The sequence below is a fragment of the Hippichthys cyanospilos genome, chromosome 10 (genome assembly GCF_059441005.1).
Source record: "Hippichthys cyanospilos isolate Australia breed blue-spotted pipefish chromosome 10, RoL_Hcya_1.0, whole genome shotgun sequence".
Lineage (NCBI taxonomy): Eukaryota > Metazoa > Chordata > Actinopteri > Syngnathiformes > Syngnathidae > Hippichthys > Hippichthys cyanospilos.
Window position 1 is genome coordinate 9,350,804 of NC_142378.1, and position 21,068 is coordinate 9,371,871.

At 37.3% G+C, this 21,068-nt stretch overlaps 1 long non-coding RNA gene across 1 annotated transcript in view; it reads right to left on the reverse strand.

Moving 5' to 3' along the window:
• Window positions 1-2,975: 2,975 nt before the first annotated feature.
• LOC148417015 (uncharacterized) overlaps window positions 2,976-21,068 on the reverse strand; it is a 34,400-nt gene continuing 16,307 nt past the window's right edge. Inside the window, exons 2-3 of the long non-coding RNA XR_015867030.1 lie at window positions 11,644-11,743; window positions 2,976-3,999 (exon numbers count right to left, since the gene is read on the reverse strand). This is a non-coding gene — a long non-coding RNA (uncharacterized LOC148417015). The remainder of the gene's footprint in view (window positions 4,000-11,643; window positions 11,744-21,068) is intronic.

Consider the following 21,068-nt stretch of genomic DNA (forward strand, 5'->3'; position numbering starts at 1 on the left):
TTCTAGATATTTAGTTGAAATCCCAAGGCAACCTTTTACGGCTTATCACTTGTCCTTAGATTCATGCGTTCACGAGAACCAAGGTTTGAGTTCTCAGTGAATGTAAGGGGGAGGGCTGTAGATAAGGGGTGTATCGACCTTACGCACCGAGACAAATCCCGACCTCCCTAGGTTTTACATCCCCATAACCCCCAAAGCCGAACGAGGAGAGGTGGGAAACACATAAATGTAAGTCATACATTGGAGTTTAATATTAATCACATTTGTGGTTTTTGTTGAATGTTCTATACTTTTTAAAAAAAAAAAAAAGACGATAATAACAGTCTTATTTCACTAAATCAGTTCTCACGATATTGGTATTAGCTGCACATTTTACAATCAGGAACCAGAAATCAGAAGAACAATTTTCTTGCAGTTTCAGGGAGAATTGCCGGTCAATCCGTTGCTATATCGACCCCTTGATGATAGCATTCCACCTTTCGCGAGCGCTCCCATGAGTGCTTTAGGATGTGAAGCCTTGTAAAAATACATGAACTGAAAAGACCATCTGGACTGATCTCGATTGACCGACTCAGTTCGGTCAGTGTTCAGTCCGTGTCATTTTTTCAAGGCTTTGATTCAAAGGAAGGCCTTCTGTTAGCGACAAGTTGATATAGAAATCAATTTCCCAGCTTGGAAAAATGCAAAATTAGGACATAAGGCTTTAAGATAATAAGCCTTTTTTTTTTTAGGAAAAGTCATGCATCACAAGTATTAGTAGTATAAGTATGTTGTACTGGTGAAAATTTGTAGTGGTAATGGACCGAAAAAAGCGGTATTAAACACTCCAAAACATGTAGTGTCTTTTTGGCATGATCAATTTTGACCGAAACCTTCATGCTAGGTTCTTTTGTCCCTTAAATGCCAGCATCTTCATGGTCCACAAAGGGCAAACAGTTGCAAGCATTTTTCGACAAATATCATTTGAATTACAACATATGTTTCAACGTGTGCCTGTGTGTTTCAAATACAAATGGTAAATGATTGACGTGTGTTATTAAATCATCTCTAAACTAGGGACATGGTATTGGACCTGCTAATGCCCTCCATTCTGTGCCTAGTGAAATTTTGCAGTGAAAACAAAAGTGCCCTGGATTTCACTTCTTAATGTTAGAAGAAATAATATAATGCATTAAAAGGAATATTGTCACCAGTGGTGTGTTTATGGGTGCTGAGATGATATTAAGAGGGTCAGTTAACAACCCCTGCATCAGCCATAATACCCTGTGTCCTTCAATGATGCATTGCAGAATTTCTTATTAGCCCCTGTGGTAAATACATAAATGACGGATAGGCCTTCATCAGAAGGAAAGACAACAAACTTTCAAAACACCCCAGAAAGTGCTGCTAGGAACTTTTATTATAAGAACTGGATCTGCTTATTGCTTTTTCTCCAGGCCACCTCCAGGCAGCTGAGTCACGTCTGGCTTCCAAATGGGCTCCTATCAGCCACCGTCAAGTGGCAGAGGAGACACTTAAACAGACTTGGCCAAGAAACGGATCTCCTGTGAGAAGCATGTCTGGCTGTCTTCCTGTGTCATGCGGTGGTGCTGATGGGATGATAAAGATTTTGCCAAGTGCTTTGTTTCTTTCCCGCGATGCTCCTGATTGGTCCGGAGTTTGGGAGAGACGGCAACGCGGATGTAAATTGTGGCAAGCTGCTGACCCTCGTTCTCAGATCAGATTTCGCTTCCCGGCTTAAAAAACAAAAAAAACCCCTATCAGGAACTAAAACTCTTGCCACCCCTTTAGATTAGAAGACTTTCAGGTTCCTTGAGTCTCATTTACTTAAAGACCCTCTGTATTGTGTTTCATGTGACCTACTTGTTTACAACGCTTTGTTCAGTCAGACTGGCACCTCACTGATCTGCTTGCTTAACTACTACCAGTAGCAGAGAGTCACGGAGCAACGAATAAAAATATCAAGTTGAAAATGCCTAACCAGTCCAAGGCAAAGCTCTATTGACGGGATCAAACACGCAGTGGGCCATAATGAACACATAGTTATTTGGCAATGATGAATAACTTTCCATTAGGTTACAGGCAAGAATAATGGCAAACGTTAGCTGAATGAGCAGCAAAGGCATGATTCTATCAGACTGTCAAAGAAAGGTTTGTTTTGGGGCTGGATGTATCTGTGCCATGTCAACGGACAGTTTCACATGTCAGCACAGTTGTGTACTTAAACTTGTAATGTTTCTGAATGATGAGACAGATGAGGAATAACCTATACCACATACTTCAGCTTGTGTTTTTTCATGTGAAAGCCCCAAACTGAATAAAAACAGAGCGCTGCATATAGCTAAGTGAGCCCCTGCGAAATCAAACAATGGTGACACTCATTAGAGCTCTGCCAAGGTTGAATTGTTGAAAATAACCAAAAATTCCGTAGGAATGTGTTTCTTTGTTTGTCCATTTTTATTCTGGTGACTGGCAGATCGCAATTAGCATTCTACACTGTGAAAAGAACATGACAATAGATCAATATCAATGGCATTAATTTTAAAGCTACACTCAAAATCGAAGCCAGGGATCTATGTCTTTTTATGAACAGATTTCCTCTGAAAATTTAATGTGCTCTTCCTCAGATATCTGCTCCACAAAGGTTTCATAGATACCCAGTGTGCTGTTTTGATAGCTGTGATAACCCACCTTTATGCCTGATTGACAATGTTACAGGAGAGGTGTATTAGCATCAGCTACTAAAACAGTGGGATCTACATGCACTTCCAACAGCATTCATATAAATCTGACTTGGGTGCAGAGAGGTCAGGCTAGCTGAATAAATAACCATCTACTGTTACTGTGAGATTTAGCTCCCATTCATACACTAACTGTATATTTAAACCCTATAGCAATTCATGTATATCAAACAAGGTCAAAGTACACACAATTACAACCGTTACACATTCATCTTATTTATTTTTTTACACATATACAACCAAGAGAATAAGAAAATACAGAGGAGTGGGGGGGAAAGACTGAATAAACTTAATATTAGACATTATGCGAGGAGTTTTTACAAACACAATCCAAGCAATGCAGGTTTCAATCATTTAAGTGGATTCAGAGTTACAGTAGTGAGTTGAAAGAATGTATTTGTGGAATTTGTTTTGGAAAGCAATAAAAAAGGCCTTTCTTCTAAGCTACTTACAACAATGAATGTGGTATTTTGACATCAGCAAAATACATTCTCCAACAACAGCACAAAATTCTATTCAGTGTTATTGTGAATAATAGTTGGACGATACCAGTAAGCTACAGCTCACGTCTTCTGTTTGTTCATTAATTTTTTAACAGGACAGACTGTTGTTTATTTAACTTTGTTCATAATCACAGATAATGTAAGGAGGCAAGGCAGCGGAAAAGTTCAAATTCTAATCAATATCTATGAAAATAACAGATTAGTAGATGATGCGCAACATTGAAAGATGAATGTGCCAAAACTTAAAACATTTTTCTCAATGGATTCAAACTTGGCAACTTTCACATTTTTCAAATTCAACTTTCAAATTGCTGCATTTTTTAGGTCCCTCGATGCATTCTATATTATTCTAAAGAAGTACGCTTATATAGAATGTATGTTATTCCACATGAAATAATATTTTGGGATGAGAATGTATGAAAGAAAAATGCAACGATAAAAAGTATATAAAAGGATTGAATGGGATTTTTTTTCTATGACATAATTACAATAAAGAAAACAGTCAATATGTGCTCGCTTAGCCAATATATGGATATTCCAGTATTGGTCAAATTGGTCAAACCGTGCTTTGCTTGGCAATGTCTCTTGCGCTGGTTTGGTCATGTGCTCTGAAAACCATTTCCCATGTTGATTCGAGGCAGCAAACTCATGGAGTTGCGACGGATGGTCCAGAACAGCTGGCACAACACTGCCAGCTTTGGAAAAGACTCCATCTGATTGGCACAACACTGGGACAGGAAGGCCCTTCACGGTGCCTTCGATAAAACAGAGAAAAGTCTATATGAGGAATTGTTTAAATACTGTGTGCCCACTAGTAATGTGACATTCACAGACTAACAGAGTCTACCCAATGATGGAGGATTAGGGAGGAGGAGTAAACAACACCGGTTTGTCTGCAGATCAAACTGGCAACCAAGTAGAAGTGAGTGGCAACAAGCAAGACTTAAATGTGATAGCTTTAGTCAGAACATCTCAGATGGAACTTTTTTTTTGTAGCATCCAGCATCCATTACAACCTGTTGAGCCTGGAAGGCTCCTCCCACCTGTGGTCCCTTCTGAATGTTTCTTATTTTCCCCGATGGGATTTTTGTTTTTTCCTTCCCCTTCTGGGAGCCTTGTTCAGGAGATACTCGTGTATTTATGATGTTCTCTTCACCTGTGAAGTCCTTTGAGACTGCAGTGATTCAGGGCTATACAAATAAACTTGACCTGACTTGAGATGAAAAGCTACAGTCGTGTGCGGGCCAAAGCATGCAAAGTGTCCCTTAAACAACAATAACTCTGAAAGATCCATGCACCTGACTTGAAATGCAAACTTGTTGGACCTAAACTCTAGTGAGTTCCTGCTAAATTCAAACAAAACAGTCTCGAAGCATGATGCTGCCACCACCATGCTTCCCCACATTTATGGTGTTGGTAATGCTGCTCATTAAAGTTATAACCAAAAGAGACCATGATTCTGTTTCCAAGATATTGTTGATTCGTTTTTGAGGCGTAATTAACAGTAACCAAAGGAGAAATCAATCCATTTTTTTTTTTTATCCAGCACATGCATCACTCTGCTTTCCTAAGTAGTTTTTAATTTACAGTAACAAGAGAAGTGAATTATGTTACAGAGCATCTTTCCTGACTACGTGGGCAGGATATTTAGTTATGAAAGCTATCTAATTAAATGTTATTTATGAAATATTTTCAAAGAAATTATTTATGAGGTTTTATGTAATGCACAGATCTGAGGGCACTGATAAACATCTTGCTCTGTTCAAAAAGAAAACTTTCATGTTTGATCTTTGCTTGTTTTGGCCAGACATCCTTTGGTTGTGCCATATTTTGTTACATTGAGAGGTTGATGGGAGCATCACATTGTAATATTAAAAGACAGCATACTTGTGCTGTTTTCATTTATCAGTGTGTTTTTTTTTTTTTTTCTGTGAGGATTGCTAGGCTTTTTTCACCACATGAGGAGAAATAAAGAACAAAACTGAACAAAAAAAAAATCATTTGGATGAGGTTATCTCGAATCATTATTACATCAATATTAATAGTTCCTAAACAGAAACCATTATCACAACTCCACAGATTGACATTATTTATGTAGAATGTGTTGTGTGTTTAGGAAGTTCTGTAAAACCGCTCCAAATTTAAAACACTTCTGCTCTCTTACGTAAATATTTGAAGCGCAGCAGATGGGTCTGAATCAAAGGTCATGTTGTCGTATCACAAATGGACTTACAGTGCAGACATATGTGGCAGCTCTTAAGGGATTATGAGTCATTTTGTCTATGGTGGCATCGCGGCGTCAGCCTTGCTTGTAATCCACAGCACTCGGCCTTCACGCAGCACCTTGTCTGCGCATATTAACACAACCCACGCACACACACGCACACACGCCCACATAGTTTGCTCTTCTCTAGAGAAGGATTCATCTATTCTGCAGTACCTGACTCAGAAAGCAAATGCATAATGGATAATTGGAAGACAGGCTTACAAGAAACCTTCCCTTTGTGAGGCTCCTATTAACTTTGAGTTCTCTCTAATATTTTGCTCACCCCACTTGTTAAGGAACATGTCCTCCCTCAATCTCATTATATCACTATGAATTACATAAACTGGATATGGTCTATATATGTTCCCCTTCCTTCACTTTAAAAAGTTGATTGAAGGCTATAAAGAAAATGCCTGTAGCAACCCGAGTTGGGATATGTGGCTATTTCTTGTTTATTTATTGATATTTTTATTGCCAAATATTCATTTCTGACCAAAATCACATGGAAAGAAAATACTTATGACAATTATTACTTAAATGTGATGCTATCAAAGCTTTGCTTGACACTAATAAAATTTATAAGTACCATATACTGACCGTGAAACAAGTCAAAATGTTCTAACAACCGAAAATCTCCCTACACAAATAACACATAGTAGCACCTTCTGAATATTTATTTTTCGTTGTAATTAATCTTGTTATTCCTCACATTTGTTGGTTAATGTATTGCTGATTAAGTGTTCTCACATTAACTATGCGCAAGTAATTACAACATAAATCTTATGTTTGTGAGCCCCTCATAAAACATATTGACGCCTTATAGCTGAAAGGAACATATCTCATTGTGGAATATTACTTGTGGGAACCAAGAATTACTGACTAATTGAAGGGGTAAAATGAGAATTTACCCACTCTTGAACCGCAAACTGCGAAGAGACCCGGCTGGCCTTTTAGAAAACAAATACACAAAGGCTCCTTTGGGAGTGACATCTTACTGTGCAAGAATCCATCCCAGGTATATCAAAAGAGAGAGGTCTGCTTAGGCTGTTTTGCATTCCCCCAACGCATTGTAGGACCCCCTGGAGAGTTGCTCAGGTCATCAGAAGCTATAAATGATTTTGGAAGCACCGCGGGTCTTTGAAGGAAATGGCCATTGTGTATGAGATGAACACAAATACGTTTGGAGCCTCAAGACTTGGGATTACACAGCAGACAATACTGAGGTGAGAAGATGAAGAAATAGAACAGAAAGGAAGCAGACAGCTTTCAGAATGGAATAAATGGAAGTCATTTTTGCTTTCATTCACAGACGAAGACTAGCTACGCTTTAAGACCATGTATGAAATATAATATTAGGATTATCAGTGAGTTTGGTTTTTGCCTTCCGACTCAGTTCTTAACGAGCAAAAAGCTTGAGATACTTTACTAGTGCCACAATGCAACACTGCAGGATAATGAGACACAGCCTTGCACAACACAAGATACCCTGTGAGTCTTGCACTTTTCTGTCCTTAGTACTGTTTCAGTTAGAGGCACAGGTAAGATTTAGGATTTTCCCTTGGCTTTCCTCTTTCACGATATATTGCTTCTGCTCGTGTGTGATTGACTGAGAACTTTCTCCGCTTGGACCCCAAAAAAAAGGAAAAAAAAAATACTGCTTTAACCTAACTGGCCAGGCGATCTGTCAGTCAGCTCAAGGGTTACTCTTGAAAAACACGGGCACTACTACAAGACACGTGATTGGCTCCCAGCACGTTCGACCAATGATGGCAGGAGTTGTAACCCACTCCCACTCAGAAGTTGAAATACACTCCTCATTGGTGCTCGTGTCTTGTAGGAGTGCACCTTAACCGGGCGATCCATTAAAATGGGATCTAATTAACTCTTTTGACTCATCAAATCAACTCATTCAATCCCTAAACCATATTTTTGCTTAATTTAAGAGTGAAGGAATTCAATCCTCTGTACTTTTTCATTTTTTAATTAAAAGTTTTTTTTTTGTTTTTTTTTTAATCTTTCTGTGTGTGTGTGTGTTTTTTTTTCTTCAAGTTTTTAGCTAAATGAGTCTAAAAAAGGCTGGTACAAAATAAATGAATTAATTGATTACTTTTATTCATAAATATTGAAAGACTTGATTACTTTAGGTACGAAATTGATAACGTAATAGACTTAATTTAATTGCTTCAAGTAATTAAATACTTAAATGGATTTAGTCCTTAATTCATTCCTTTTTTTTCATTACTTTAATGACTTTTTACAAAATGCCTTTAGTATCAGCTATTTTTAGAACATTCTTTCGGTAAACGCTTGAAAAAAAAAAACAAAAAAAAAAAAAAACAGTATCTGTGATTGAATGTCCGGGCTCTTAAAAATGTGAAAATATATGTTTGGGATCGAATGAGTTAATGTCAGGCTGCCAATTCAATAAAGCATGTATGACTCTTAGTTTGGCTGAAATTTTAAACTCTAATCATCACATATTTCATTCATGTAATGATATGCAATAAGAGCTAAATCCCCTGGCGTCAGCAGTTTCTGCATAGATGGTCCAAATAGCATCCTGTAACTGAATAGATAAGCACTATTTGCTACTAGATACCATAATGAGTTCTAAATTTAGGCCTCTTGAAAATACGTGTTTAAACCCTCTGTGCATTTTGTCCGACTTAATTACATAGGATGCCGTGCCCTAGTTTTATTTGAATACTACAGTTCTGTTTGAGTAGGGGTCTTAAAATTAGCTAGTCATTGTGAACACCCTCCTGCAGTGCAGAAGAAAAAAAATCAAAAACAAAGGGAAAAAAAACCTCATTCAAATTCACTGTGTTGTTTTCTAATAAAGCACGTTCTCCCCAGTTAATCATGACTGCCCTTTTGTCTTGGTTGTGCAATCACTGTTATGAGGCACATGCTCCCTCTCTGAAGGCGGCACCATGCAAAGTTAAAAGCAACAACTGGTGACTGATGCTAGTCAGCGGTCTGTGGTCACATTGGTTCATAGTAAGCCAAGACGTGAATGATACATTATAGTTCACACACACTTGCCCTTGTTTAATGACATGTCTGTATGGGGCCTGCTATCATATAGTTCCTAGCTTATCCATCTTGGGAAACTCAAACTGAGGTGCATTATGCGATTGTGTCATATAATCCAGTGTGTGACAGCATACAGCATATAGTATACGGCGGACAATATCAGCAATAACTGAAGAGAGAGAATGCTATCTTGACAGCTTGTCCATAAATATAGTTTATCGCAGCCACACATAATAAAATGAATTATTTGCTCTTTTCCTGGACTGCAGATGAATAATAAAAACATATTTAAATCCACTGTTCCAAGCGTTTGTTTTTTTTCTCTCCATCCTGAGAGTGATTTAGATTTTGCTCTGCGTTATGCTTACATTTATTATCTGCTATTCATTTTCTTTGCACTGTCTTTGTGTGATTCAAATAAAACCAAATGAGTAGGATTTTTTTAAAGGTGTTTGACATTACAAGGAATTAATAAGCAAAGATACTCCCCGATGGGATGAGAGGATAACTTGTATGACAAAATTTTGCGGGATTAGAATGCCAAAAGATTTGTCCTTTATGTACAGAATAAGATTTATTTTCTTTTGGCTCTTATTTTTGTAATAAGGTACACAGAAAAATTTGTTGATTTGTAATGTTCTGTATGAAAGTAAAAAACGCTGCCTAACATGGTGAGAGCCACCTTCAAAATAATAAACCTTACCATACCATACAATATATGGACATTAATGCCTAGGCATGCTTTTATTTTGAAGTTGTTTGTAGCAGTGTGTTGCGACAATGGTTAACATCACCCTTTCTACTGCACAAACTTTCTCCCAGATCGAGTCACATGTCACGAGGCCTTATACAAACAACACAATGAAGCTCTGTAATCACTTTCAATCGTCAAATAAGGGCGCTAAAAATGATTCAATTAAGCCGACTGTCTTGTTTTGTGCCTCGTAAACCCTCGTAAATAGACCTTTGTAAAGATAAGCGGTCAAGATGATGGCTGGATAGATTTTTCTTGGCTTGCGGCATTGAACGACATCACAAAGGCTGCATGGCAAAGATGTTTTACTTCCTGTATAGAAATGTCAGTACTATACAACTTTAACCTTTTAAAAATCAAACTGCCACCTGTGCCAAATATTTTTTATGCATATATTTAACCTTAGTAAGTGTAGAATTATAATAATCTAGGTTCTGTAAAATCTCTAATATACTTTAACATGCCACACACACACACACACATACAGCGCACACAGAACTTAACCATATTTTAAAAATTAAGCTGTAAATGTCAATGACGGTGTCCAACAGGGTTCATCCAAGGGGGTTTTCCATCAAGCTCAAGCTTAAATTCAAAGTGACTGTTATCTTAGGGGGATTTCACACCGGCGGTGGTGAAAGACTGTGAGGAAGATGTAGTGTAATGTAAAACAAAATAATCCATCATATAACTTAAACACATTGTCAGAGTTGGGCTTTGTCCCATCTCTCTTTTGATCCTGTTGGAAAATGTTCCAACATTAGCATTCTACAAGCCATAAGATCCGCCTGAATTCATAAAAGAATGTTCCGAGTCCTTCGGTGGCAGCAAACTTAAATCTGAAAATGATTCTCTGGAGAAGCTATTTAAGCGCAAGAAGAGGAAAGCGATCGAATCCACAAAGAAAAGCGAGGCAAAATTGACTGGGACTGTGCTCTAATATCTGCTTGAGTGTGATAAATCTGCATTTTGAGTTTGGCACTCGGCGCCGATGGCTCCCCCGATGACTAATGTGTTGCTGGGACAGAAGCTTTGCAATGTATGCTGAGATCTCAGAGGCCCATTGTGGCTCTCACATGCTGGACATCCCCATTGAGACAGTAAAGAATAGGTGGTCACTAGGTGTGGACACAATGAAACAGAACTCGGGGACTGGAACAATTGCAGGAGCTGTCAGAGGGTGACAGAAACTGTAATTAATGATATTTTCTATTTTCACATAGGAGAATGGGCATCTGACAGAAGCATTATTAATGAGTGTGGTCTTGTTGGGGGGAATAATGGTAGTTTATTTGAAGCAAGACAGATTTAACGGGTCTCCCTCAAACAAAGGGCTCGGACGTTGAAAAATGGAGACAATCTGCCTCACACATCCAATAGGAGCAATACCAAAATGTTTGTATTGTCATCATATTCTTTTATTTCCCAAGAAACCATCTGGTCGATGGTGAAGATGTCTTTTGACTCGGAATCCTATATATCTCTTTGAAAAGAGTTGCTAGTAAAGTTATCTGTTAATCTCCTTGCAACAATTTAATATGATTATTTTGGGGTGGTAGTTTGCAGGGACATCGGACTGCACTACGCCATAGTGAAAGCTTTTACTAATGCAGTGAATTGACTAGCTTCTCCAGCTACATGAGTCAATATTGCTCTTAAACTGTCAGTCAAAGCTGGGCATTATTATTTTGCTAACGGCTTGTCATAAAGCTCTCTCACGATAGATTTACAAAGTGTACCTAATGTTGTGGCTGTGAGTGCATATGCTCCTGCATAAACATGTTATTATGTACAGCAGACTCATACAGTTCCACTCAATTTTTGAAAAGGCCCTTTACTTCAATGCTTTTATTGTTTGAGATTTCCTGAACTGTAGATGTATACCGATGCAAGTAATGTAATTTTAATCCCAAATTAACGTTTCTGAGAAAAACCCGAAAACATGTTTTTTTTTTTTTTTTAATTTAAATTGTGTTATTGTTATTGATCACCATAAATAAGTGAAGATTTTACAGATGAAACAAGTTTATTCAAACTTGTATTATGATTTGAACAGACATACATGAACAAATTTGGGGATGATAACCGTCTGCCAAGAAGCGCTATTTGGACATAACAGCTCGAAACATGTTGCATTTTCAATCATTCATTTAACTGGACTAAAATGCAGTTGCCAAGTGACATGACAGCCGTACGCTTTTGAAAAGACGCCTTCTCTGATTTCCACAACCAGAGCAAAAATCACCCGCTGAACCTCTTTTTTTTTTTCCCAGTTCATGTAATTGATTCGCATCCAGCAAGTTTGACTGCATTATGTTTGTTTGAAAAGTTAAAAGAATTCACCTAATTTCTTCCCATCCAGGCAATACTTAGCCAGATTAAAGTGGCCACTTCATGCTTTGTTGATGCATCCAAGTGAGGCAGGGCAGCCCAGCTGCAAAAGCTGATCAAAAGAAAAAGAGGGAATGCAATATTAGCATCAAGTGCTTCACAGAGTGACAGACAAAAACAGAAAAAAACGGAATTTTTACACACTTCCTTGACTCATGTTTGGAAGTGAATGTCTCTGTCAAGCAGCTGTGTGCTTCTATACATGACATTAATTCCTACTTTAAGCAGCATTATAAGGCAGTTCCCTTTTTTCCCCATTTGCATGATGTTATTGGTAATATGCTAATGACATCCGCCGTGATTAGTGATTTTCTTCTAATCGTTATTCCACCATGGCCTGGGCAATCATAAAGGTAGAGCTTGGAGATTTACAGCACTAAGCGTCTTCTAACTGCTTTCCCTTAGAGTGGGGAGAAAAAAAAATATATATATATATATATATATATATATATATATATATATATATATATATATATATATATATATATTCACATACGTGAAAAGTCGTTTGTGTTTGTGAGATGAAATGTTTTGTACCAGTCCTTATTTTCACCATTTTAGGCAGCATTCGCTTTAATAGCTTTCCTATTTGTATCACTTAATAAACACATTGAATCCTTGAATCTTAAATCTAATTTCATTTGCCTGATTATTAACTAGTGTCATTTTCCCTTTGTGATAAGCCACTTACACACATTTTATTGATATTGAATGAATGGTGATGATATAGCTGGGCACTCTCCTAGTAATAACGTCTTTTTTGGGTTTTTTTTTGTTTTTTTTCTTCAACTTAACCATTCTTGTTGAGTTATTAACCATGCCACAATATTGCTAATGTTTCAAAATTGGCATGAAAAAAATATTGAGACGGACATTGAGATTAGAATCAAAGCAGGACTACACCCAGGTAACACTGAAACTAGAATTAAAAATTAAGTAAAAATAATTAATTATGCTCCATATAGTATTAACAAATACTGAAATTACAAAGTATTGTCGCTATAGCAATGCAAGTTGGTGAGTGTTTGTCATGCACATGCACCAAAGGATCCTTCCTATTCCTTGGTATCGATACTGTTGAACTTTAGTATTGATTCTATCGGTACTTGAATCCATCTGAACAGAGCTATGTGGCATTAGCATTTAATACACTCATGAAAAAATGAATACCTTGTAATACATTTCTTTTTAAAGTGTTAAGACCCTAGTATAAATGCAAAGAACACAGCTAACATTTTTAGTTAGATCCGACCTGTAAACTTTGCCCGGATGTAAATAAATTAATACAATACAATACAATACAATTGAAGCAGAGTGTCATCAGTTTCTCAAAAATAAATGTTTTGGATGATCTTATTGAATTGAACGTTGTTTTATTAGCATTGACATCTGTTTTTCTTCTTGCTGTTTTTGACACTTGACAAATAATTTGAACTGTATATTGCAGGCATTTAGAGAAGAAGAGCACAGACTGAAACGTTCAACCTGACCAGTCAAGTCCTGGTTCTCAGTGGATCGATGCGGTGTGAGCACTTAAATCGGCAGCTTTGACGGCGCATACTGCCGTAGCGTGCAGTGCACTTCCAGATTTACACCGCTCTGTCTCCGAGGAGTGCGGAATTGCAAAACAACATTGTCATATTGCGTTGCAAAAGCAAAATCTATCGGAGTCTACTTAGAAAGCCATATCACAACAGGGTGCAGTTACTGGAGGGCGTTTGCCCTGAAATGTAAGTAGAATCCCTCCCTAATTGGCAGCCAACTCATTTGGCACTACCGCTATGACCAAATCATTTGCATGAGCGGAACAGGCCATTGTCTTGGGAGAAAGTGCAGGTAGCTAACGGGCAAATCAGCAAAGACAAGGCGGCGTGCGTAGGGGAGAAAGAAAAGGTTCAGTGTGAAGCCATAAAACATTTACAAAGTAGTGTCAATTACAGCATATATTCCTAATATACTGTACGCCCCTGCCTTGTTTCACTAGAGCTCACAAGGAAGCACATTTTATGATGGCAGTAAAAGCTGTGTTTCCAATGCAAGATTCAAGGGCCTTTTAATTGAGAATGCCATCTCAGGAATAGCATAGGGAGTGATCTAATGGAGCGTGGCCTTGTATGTTTTCACCTGGAGTGTGCTTTATGTACCATTGCCTCACAGCAGGAACTTGGACCAACCTGTCTACAGCTTCACTACAGAGATATGGACTGAAACGCGCAGGCGCTCGGAGCTCGTCGAGCGTCATTACTAGCTCGGTCTGGTCAAAGAAGCGCAAATGACTTGAAGGTTATGAGGTGTTGTAAATATTTTAAAAGTTGGGAAATTTATGTTTGCTAGATTATTTCTCAGTTATATACGAAATAGGACGAGGCCCAGCGAGAAAAGGTAAAGGTTGGCGGGATTGCTACTTTTATCTCAAGTTTCTGACTTTGTTCTCAGATTTTCCCGCTAAAATCAGAATTTTGATGAAATTAAAGGCGCAATTCCCTCTTTATTCTCAGAAGTCAACATTTTATAATCAGAATTCTGACGTTTTTCCAAGAATCCTCATTTTATTATCAGAATTAACTTTTCATCACTTCATTATCTGAATCCCACACGAAAAAAAGGGAACATTTGGAGAATTCAGTGAGATTTATAACTAAATTAAGAATTGGAGAATAGTAGACTGGCCTCAAACTGAGAACTGTGAGAATAAAGTGAAATCCTCATATTATTCTCAACATTCTGAGAATAAATCTGTAGTTCTGTTTGACCTAATGGTAAAAAATTCTGAGAGTAGTCAGAATCATGCGAATGAAGTCAGAATTTTGTCAATTAAGCAAGAACTTTGAGAATAGTGAAATGTCTGCATTAGAATTGTTATTTAATTCAGAATTCTGCCCTGAATGACAGTTACGAGAACACTGCCTTTAAAGTTAATAATTCTGAATTCTGAATAGAATCCTGAGAAGAAAGTCAGAGTTTAGAATTCAAAGTGAGCAACTTGAGCTCTGAGAACAGAATTTTCACTTTATTCTCAAAATTCTGACAGAGTAATATTTCTGAGCAGTCAGACTTCTGATAATTAAGTCTTGGAGATTAATCATCATTATGACAGTGAGAATTCTGAGAACAGTCAGAAAGGTCAGAATTCTTAGAGTGAGGTTACTGACTTTATAGTGACATTTCTGAGAACAAATTCAGTATTCTAATGTCAGAGTCAATTCTGATACAACAGCGACTATTTGGCTAACCAGACACACATCCTGAGACATTCTATTACTTACTAAATGATGGCCTATTTGTACACAACATGAATTTATAGAATGACCAGCACAGCTAAGTATGCGTTTTACGCCTTTGTATATAGTAGTGTGCCAAATCTTCCCCGTCAGAGCCAAGCAGCTCATTCCGTTGCTTCGGCCAACTCCTTTAGTGCTCTTTTGAGGATTGAAGGATTTAAGTCTTATTTGTGACAAGGATTATACAAGCCATGTAAATAATGAATACACTTTACAACTGATTGTAAATATATAAAGATTCATAACGGCCTGGCATTAGTTCATCAAGCATATACTACTTAGGGAAGACATTTCACTCCTCATCCAGGAGTCATCACAACCTCATATTTATTTAATTATATCTATCAAAAATGATGTTTAAACAGGTCCAGTATGAACCCTAACTTTCAGCCCATGTCATCTGATATAGGCTGTAGCTCCCTGTGATCCAGAATAGGTGTATTATTCTGGAAGTACCATATTTTCCGTACTATAGGGCACACCGGATTATAAGGCACACCCACAATTAATGACATATTTTAAAACGTTTTCAATCACAATAATACTCAATGTAATAACAATAATAACTCAAATAATAACTATAAACTCTCAATAACATTATAACTCAGTCAAAATGACCAACCTTGTTCCACTGTAAATACACAAAAGAAAAAGGTAAAGCTTACTTTATTAGCTCATTCCCCATCTACGAATCCGACTCTCAATATTGATCCATATATAAAGCGCACCTGATTATAAGGCGCACCATCAGCTTTTTTTTTTTAAAAAAATAGGCTTTTAGGTGCGCCTTATAGTGCGGAAAATATGGTACATTTGGATATTTGTCATAAAAGTAGGACAGCAACAGATAACCAGCCAAGGGACTCTTTAAAGAGAGCCGTTCATTCACGAACTGTTCACCCTAAAGAGACGTTCAAAAGATTGTTTATTTTGAAACGTCAATTTGTACGGCTCCTCACAAAGACTCGAGTCCCATTGTTCGCAGTGAAGAGCCGTTCAAAAGAATCAATGCGACTCACATCTCTACAGATAAAATCAACCGGTGAAACCAAAAAGCAAACATCACACAGATGACAGCTCTATCGTACCTCCTCACAGAAAAAAAGTCAAACTTAGTCGACAGCTATGTGGCCAGTAAAAGAGAAAATCAAAAATCTATACTGCATCATTGTACCAAAGTTGCACTGCACTCACTTTTTTGTTCCTCTTTAAATCAAATGTCAGCAGCATTAACTAAACAGCACCAAACACACCAATAAACACATTGGCAACAAATATGTGGTATACAAAACACAACTCGGAAGATGGGCAAATCAGAGGTGAAAGGTTCTATAAATCACTGTGTATTTCTATGGGTAATTATTATTAATTGCATTTTAGTAATGTTTATGGAATAAGATGGGTCATACCCTTTGCTGACATTTCAAAAGGTATATTTTTCTATCCATTAATGTAAATCTTATTCCTGTGCAGTCACTTGAAGAAGCTTTGAAAGTCAAGGTCACATTCATGCCTGCATATTGTAGTTAATTATACTTGCACTTTTCATTTACTGTACATTTTGTTTTTGAAATCAAAACAACTTCAAGTAGGCGGACAAGCAGCATTTAATTATCTGATATTACTGCCATGGTGCATGAAAAAAAAGGCCCTAAAGACATCATAACCAACACTGTTTTCAATAGCCTGTACTCAACTATGGGCATGATTTACTCAATATTTGCAGATATGGGGGAAAAATGCGTAAACATAATAGCTCACAAACAGATGTGGAAGCTGAATTCATTCGCCAAATGTAAAATTTCTGTGCGGTTCATTTCAGGAATGCAGAAAAAGTATGCATACTGTAGTATTTTATCGATTCAACATTTTCATGTGTCTAATTTTTTTTTTCTTCACAGTCAAATAATAAATGTATATAGTAGCTATGTATTCCTAGATGCAGCATTGCTGACGATGCTTGCTGCTGATTATATTCATTTATGTGTGTATAGTATAATATCTATTCATGTACACTACTATGATTTACCATTTACAATTGCATACTGTACATATTATTCAATATTCAATATTTATCTACATTTGCATCATGCATACTGCTCTGATTCTGCTCAATCCATTTGCCTGATGATGGAAATAGATTGAGGTTTTTATTTAATAATATTTGATATACCATAATTATTCTTGTGTGCTGCAACTGCCTAGTGCAGTATTAAACCAACATCAAAAGTAGAAGTGAGAACAAAAAATAAAATAATACAGAGATAGGCCTGGGCAACAAATCAAATAAATTTAACTAAAGAATTTTTTTAAAGGGGTCATAAAATGAAAAGTCAAATTTCTGAGGCCTTTAACTTTGTTTCAATGTTGATTTCTCACTCTAAATACTCCAATCCATCCATCCATCTTCTGTAGCCGATTATCTGCACTAGGGTTCCAGGCTTGCTGGTGCCTAGCCCAGCTGACGTCGGGCTGTAGGTGGGGGACATCCTGAACTGGTTTTCAGCCAATTGCAGGGCACACTGCAATTAAACAATGTTTAATAAGGGTTGTTGGTAGCCATAATCTAACTGTGAAACCTTTTTAAAATATCAATTGAGTTTTTGTATTGCTTGACCCATGTTCATGCAGGAACTAATTGTTTGAGCCACCGTATAAAGTTAAGTATTGAAATATCTCGAGAATAACTTTTGTAATATATTCTATTTAATTTTCCATTAAAGTATACTTCATGTGAACTTGTTTGATGAGATCCTTTTTTTCAATGCTTTTTGAAAAATGACCACCTCTCGGATGAGCCACTGCAATATTTTGTGTTTCATAAATGTCTAACTTGGTCAGACATTTGTACAATAATGCATTAGTGTGTCATAAATCTTGTGAGGGTTGAAAAATGGATTTAGTTAAGTGCAGGAAGTATTACTTGTAGCTCAGGGAAAAGCATTCTGTTGAGTTCTAGTGGCCAATTACCCACTGGGCCGGTACGGACACGTGGTATTTGTTTACACCAAAGGAAATGAAACTATTAAATTCAATTTTTTTTTTTTGCTTTATTTTTCAATTCATATGGTACACGCCGTCTGGTTGATTTGCCATGTCTTATTCCAACACAGAAAATAAATGACAACAATCCGACCGAGGAAGCAGAAATGATGTGCATTACATGGTGGAATTCTGTTTCCCATTATGGTTTCACAAGTCGCTGAGTTTTTGCACAGAGGTGCTGAAGCAATTAGCCTTTCTTCTAAATGTGTGCCAGATCATGCTTGGGTTTCAAAGAGTCAAAGAAACACTATCTCGCTCAATTTCTGGAAACCTGTCCCTGATTTTTTGCTCTTTTAAATGCCATGTGGTCCTCCGTGACCTGTATGTAAATAGAAGAGCAGACTGACCAAATATCTGATCTTTTGTCCATGATACAGTCATGTTTTTATCTTCAACTTTTAACAACTTTATCCTTCAGAATCCTCACCACGGCTGAGATTATCATCTATGTTTTACTTGCGGATGTAAAAAAAAGCTGCTAGAAAGAATGGAATGTATAAGAAGGAATGTAGACCCTGAACCGCATTAAAAGCTATCCTGTACAGTAAAACACATTTTCGTTTTATCTCTAACTTCTCAATATCACTGAAAAAGATCTACATCTTCGTTTGCAGTGTAGATTTATTCCATCCACTATGCTGTCAGAAGATCCAAGGCGTCAGATGAACGGGCGAGTGATGGAGTGAAGGAAATGGTTGATCCTTGGTAAGCCTAATAGGGCCTCTAACCTCCAGTATTTAACTGAGCTGCAATGGTGATGGATCCTACATTGTTAGTTACGTACATTGAAAGAAAGGAGACTGTGCCTGAAAGTATTGTCCCCCACAGAATAAAAAACTAAATTGCACTCCGACATAGGGGCTTTGTTTGCCTGATATGATATCGACCAATGGTGCTCAACCTTTTTTCAATGACGCACCGGTTATGAAATATCCTGTGAACCAAATTCCCCCTAAGCAGCCCAAAGCATTTTTGTGTGGGGAAAAAAAATGAGTGATGTGCAATATATTTGTAGTGGTATATCTATGTGTTTTATTATTCGGCAACCCTGCAAGATAGATCATGTAACATCTGTGTCATGACTGACAATGCACATCAGTATAAAAGCTAAGAATTGAAAGCATACCAAGTTTGGCAAATGAGTAACATTAACACAGTTAAACAATATGCTGCATTATGTTCCCATTAATTTGCTCTTAACTTGAAAAGAAACATTTCCTTTCACTGCATTTATCACTATTTCAAAAGGTTGTAGCATGAAAATGGTTAGCGATAAAGGGATAGGACACTCTTAATTGTCCTGAGGTGTGATTTATCTGCGACACTAAGAGGCAACAGAAAATGGATTGATGGATAAAGGGATACTGTAAAAATTGCTTGGTGCAATATTGTTACTTTGGCGCTTAAGGGGTTAAAAAATGCATTAAATGAGGATTGCCAAAGTTGTGGTAAAATCTCACATACATTTTGAAGTGCCTTCTATCCACCCCTAGGGGTACACGTACCAGAATATGACAACCATTTCCCATACTACAATATAAGTATGTGTAATAATGTGAGAACCATTGATACAGCTTCTCTTACTATTCATTTCCTAAATATTTATTCACATGGGATCTTTTAAGCATTTTGATCATTCATTTACACGAGCCACTTGTAAATAATGAACAAAATCACATGCATTGTCTTCATGTCAACTACGGAGAATATAAAAACTCTACACACCCCTGTTAAAATGTCAGTGTGATTTGAGGGAACACAAAAGACATTTCAAAACTTTCCCCACAACTTGATGTTGTTCATAACATGTAAAACCTGATATGAAAAAAAAAAAACAAATTGATGGGTGAAGTAAAACAAATCGCCTGATTTGTCAATATATGATACGATACACGATACAATGCAATACAATACAATACAAAATAATATATGTTAGTTTACGCACTACTGAGCCTATTTTTCTCAGCACAGTTGCTCTGCCATTGCTCTGAACATGTAAAATACTTACCTGTTCAAATTATAGGCCTTGTTGCTGATCAAGTCATTCTAATTATTTCCCTATAGAAAAGAGTCCTCATGAGTGAAGGTGAGTATGACCCGTGACCTATACATATGGATGTTATACAGTAAGTGAAGAATAATCTTTACTGAAATTGCACAGTAAACAATGACATTTTATGAGAAAAAGAATACTTTATGATTGGGGGTGCCGGTGTAACAGCTTTTCATACATTCCAGCATCTTCACAATTTTAAGCGCCCATTATGTTTTGCACAGATGCTCCATCCAATCAGCAGCTGGAGTGCTGTATTTCTGTTAATATTTCACATTAGCCTGTGGCGCTACATAATACCAGATGATTGCTTGTCTGTTACAGTATATGATGAGAAGTGTTCAAGGCCACTAATGGGAGATGTCTCTGTTTACCACTTTGATGGATGGCCTCCCTGATAGGATGAGAGTTACGTTCAGGGGTGTCACAGGAAAAACATGACAGATGGGCCCAGCTGGTGAAGATATCGACACTTTGACCAGACCATGAAGACATTAATCACAGCCCAGCTAAGCAGCGCTGAGGGAACACAGGCGACTTCTCTTATATGAGAACGCTGGCCAAGATGGTGACGCGGTGTGTAATGAAGCATTCAGTTATCCCAGGTTGTAAATATTATGGCGTTACAGACACAAAGACAATATGAATGCGGTAAAATAAAATGAAGCGACCCAAAGAACTTGTAAAGTGATTAGCTGTCACGAGAAATTAGGGGCCAGTAATAAAGATTAACGCCGCATTTTTGAAACTGTAATATAATACGAGATGGCAGATATCCAGAAGTCAGTGTCAAAATGAAGAAGAGGACACTAATGGCTCTTTGGAATCTGCTGTCTCACTCACACCATCTTATCATACTGATGAGGCACAACTTTCGGTCTTGCTGAATAGATGTCATAATGAAGCTGTTGTGCTGCACATCGTGATTAAATAGCTATCCTCCCTAATAATGTCGCCGATTACTTGTTTTCCAAGATATTTATCAACACTAATGAAAT